Genomic DNA, 4,830 nt, shown 5'->3' with positions numbered 1-4,830 from the left:
GTGAGAAAGAGAGATAGAGATTATAGATAGGGACAGATAGAGAGGGAGAGAGAAAAAGAGGAAGATGTAGAGATATATAAAGGCACTATATAGAAGGATGTGGGGAGAGAGAAAAAGATATATAAAGATCGAGTAAATAAAGAGATAAAAGTAGAGAAAGGGAAAGATACTTCAAGAGGGCAATAGAGGAAGAGACAAAGAAGTGGATTAATCATGTATAGAGGAATATATATAAAGATAGAGGAACATATAAAAAGAGATATTGATAGGGAAAGAGATGGAGATGTGAAGATGGAGATAGAGATAGATATGGATATAACATTATAGAGAGAGTATGATAAATGGAGGGAGAGATGGAGTGAATAAGTGAGATTTAGAGATAATGAAATATAAATATACATGAAGATAGATCTATAGGGATATAGAGAGAGAGAGAGGACAAGATAGGGAGAGAAAGGAGGTGATAGAGACAAGTAATATATAAGTATAGGTAGGATAAGGTAAAGGGGGGAGATAAATAGAGAGAAGAGAGATTATTAGAGAGAAATATAGAAATAAGGAGTGACAATGATGGAGTGGGAGAGGAAGAGATATGAATAGAAAGATGGAGATATATGCAGAGATGCATGTAACTTGGGAATTTATTTATCTACATGGAATGAGAAAATAAGTGACATAAGTAGAGAACAAAGAGATATATAAAATATATTATAGAAGTATAGATAGACAAGTGATAGATAAGGGAGGTGATAGGAAAAAAATGAGACTTTGTATGCAAAATTGGTGAGTATTTAAAGTTTTAAAATTGAAGGACTAACTTTAAATGATTATAATTAATTTTTTTTCTATAACATCATCAAAATACCTCATCCATTTGATAGGTCTATGAATTACCTTTCCAACGCCTGTAAAAAATCAAAATTTTGATAAGAAACGCAAAAGTTATGGCCATTTTACTAAACTATATTTTTTATATTGATAAAATCGGATATCCGATTTGAAAAGTATGATATCACACTAGTGACATCACATTGGTGACATCAAAAATCAGATATCCGATAATATCGGATATCCGATTTGGTTTGGTATTACCAAACCAAATTCAAATTTCACCCGACCCAAACAAAAAGTCAAAGCGGATTTTGGCGTGTTTGGAAAGGTTGAAAGCGCTTTTTTTTTTCTATTGCCAATTTTTGGCCCCCCTTGATCTTGCACATACACTTACAATCAACAAAATCTTCTCTGTTGATTATAAAACTAAGTGCGATGCTTTACTTGCAGAGATTGCTCGCCTCTCGGAATAGGCTTAGCCCTATACCATATGTATATTTATATCTACAATCACATATTCAACACTAAGAATGTGCATGTCTGCATATAGATAAATACATATGGACATGGACTTCTAAATATACAAGGTTTTAAACTCTTTCGAATGTACTCGTCGATGCATTGCACATTGTGTTTGACTACATACTCATCTAAGTTGGTTAATTACCTTGCAGAATAAATTTGATTTCCTTGAGATTTCTTCTAGATATATAAGTACTTACTGTTCATATTTTGGGAAAACCAGAAAATATTAGTTAATTTGTGTAGAATTACATATTTACATTTATCTAAAGATTGCAGTTTTCTATTCCTTTCATTCACTGCAAATTTTCCTTCAATTACTTTCTTTGACTATGATGCTTCTACAAAGTCACCACACTTTTCTATTCTTTTCTTTCCTTGCATTTTTAGTTTTAGTTGCTCTCTATCTCTATGATATAAACATAATTATATATATTTCTATATAGAAATTACAATATATAGATATGTATATATAAGTATCTCTAAATAAATTTATATACAAAATTATATACTTATATAGACATATATATGTATTTATATATGTGCATATCTATCTGTACAAATTTACACATTTATATACACTTTCATTTATTCATATGTATTTATACATGTGAATATTTATACATACATCTATATGTATGTATAAATATATATCTATGCATCAATATATATTCATAATCACTTTTTTGAAATGTTGTCGTAGCCAAAGTTATAAACAAAATATCAAATATAGAAATATATATATATATACAAATATATATTTATACATAGTTATATAATTATATATATACATATATTTGTATATGTGCATGTCTATGTATACATATATACACATATTTCATTGATATGTATATATACATGTGTATATACATACATACATCTGCATATATATATATATATATATATATAATGACTTCAAAAAATAATCTCATAGGTAAAATGTGCACTCACCAAAGTAAAGGTTAATCAATTGAATTCTTGCAGAGAAAACAAAATTTACAACAAAATGAGAACCAAAAAACTAAATAGACAAAGATTACAAATTAAATTAACCAATTTTCACTTGCTATAACTTTCTGATTACCACATGACCAAGATTTAAGGAAGTGATACATGTAACAATCCAAAAGCATCTGTATGCACCCAAAAATATCTACAAAAAAACATATATTAGTTCTTACATAGCTTTATATAGATATAAACGTATTTATATATATGTATATGCCTCACTACAATTATATATATATTTACATACATACGTATATCTATATACATATGGATGTATGCATGCATATATATTTTCAAGTACATATATATACACACGTATTTATCTATATAGAAATATCTAACTTTAGAAATATATATTATATGCCTATGTATATGCCTTGAATTTCTTGCAGTTCCATTTAAACAAGAGAAAGTAAGTGTATGCTTGTTGTCATACACGCTTCAATGCCTTCTCTCTTCAATTGTTAGAATTCTAACACACCCATGTTCTCTTACAACTACTAGATATCTATTGAACCTTTCACCCAACAAGGTGATGTCATCAAATCCCGAAGGAAGCAAACAAATAGAACTTACTATGCAAAGAATAGAGGCAATATTTCCAACAAACAACAAATGAAATGACGTGCACCAAGAATCTGCTAGTACTCCCACACACTATTAAAAATAGAAACCGATAACCCTCAACCAAGTAATGTGCCCCAAACACATTCTACTGCTCCTGAGCTCACCCCGTAGACTCCTTCATTCCTATACACATTATCTAACTTTCGAAAAAAAATAGATATGTTGGAGCTCACATAGGCATGTTCTATTTGTAGAGAAAGATATGTGGGCATGATTATTAAAACTATGAACCATGCAGTTATTTGCATGAGATGTTCCATTGAGAGAGGAATTCATCGTTTCTCTTCATCAAACAATATGGACCCAAGTGAGCAACCTTATATTTTAAAGTGTCTTTCTCAAGTAGTAGCAAGGATTTCTCCTATTTTTCAAGTTACTCATGCAAGAGGAGGGCAATATAAATATTTAGGTCACACAATTAACCTCCCACAGGATATTTCAGAAATTGCTAATTTGTCCTTGCCACGAAAAATTTAACATTTAGAAATCCTTATTGTCCGTAGAACTAATTTGGAAGGGGTAACTTATGACTATTATGTTAATAGGTATCACGTCATGAATGCATTGACCTACAAAATTCAGCATGACCAATACTATAAAGATGTAGTCATTGATCTAGATGCACTACAACTATTGCCTGAATCTAGTACTGATATTTCATAACTTTTACATTCAATAGCTACACCTCAAGAAGAACCTATACAAGAGAATGTTGATGTAGCCAACATGAACCATGCCAAAGAAATAATGGAAAACACTTCTTCATTTATTCCATGACTTCCATCCTCAATGCTTGAACTAGATGCAATCGAGACAATCCTACATCTGAATAGTACCGACAATAATGTTGTCCCTTTGCCACAAATCAATTCATCACCTATCAATGAGTACAATATAGAAGGTTTACTTACAATGGCCTTCACAACACTGTTTCCTAATTGATTGGCTTTACCACTTCAAGATAGAACAAAACATGTACATTTGCATGAATATGCTTTGCACTTAATAAAATATTATGATCAAATATTTGGCCAGCATGTTTATTTCAGATATTATATCTACAATCTTATGATGAGGCATCGATCTCAACAATCATTTGTTGTTTTCATAAAGACAAATTTAGAAGATTCTCTTCTAGCCAATTTACATGCCCTGAGAGAGAACTTATAGAACACACCTTCAAATGAATTACCAAAGCACATCATGCAATATGCTGCCTCCTTGCGCGACGCGCGCATTTTGAAGCAAAACCCGTAGGGATCTTACCACAATGATAGAACAGTTAGGACCACCAACGCTTTTCTTTACGCTAAACTTAGTTGATACAAAATGGCCTAACCTACATAAAATGTTTCCAAAAACACACTCAAATACTTTACAACCCAGTAGAAGGAAAACTATTGAGAATTTAGTCAATAACCTACATATAACAACTTTATACTTACGTCTAAGATTTTGAATCTTTCGTGATGAAGTGATTGTCAACCAATTGCATGCCATCGACCATTGGTACAGATATGAATGGCAACATCGAGGCTTTGCACACATTCATGGCTTTCTGTGGTTGCTGCAAGCACCTGATATTGATAACCTTGGTTGGACAGATCATGAAAGCATTGAATCAGTCAAAACCTTCTTTGACCAATACATCATAGCATGGAATCCATGCATTGAAGTATAATGCTCAAATAGGCAGTATACACCTGTAATTTCAGATCCATGCCTCTCAAATACAAATGTCATTTTTAGATCTGATCCTTGCACAAACTACACTAAATTGGTGAATGTTGTTCAGCGACATACAAAGTGTTCAGAGTTTACATGCTTGAAAAAGAACATCAC

The sequence above is a fragment of the Cryptomeria japonica genome, chromosome 3, assembly GCF_030272615.1.
Source record: "Cryptomeria japonica chromosome 3, Sugi_1.0, whole genome shotgun sequence".
Classification (NCBI taxonomy): Eukaryota; Viridiplantae; Streptophyta; class Pinopsida; order Cupressales; family Cupressaceae; genus Cryptomeria; species Cryptomeria japonica.
The sequence above is the reverse complement of the archived record's forward strand: the minus strand, read 5'-3'. Positions refer to the sequence as shown.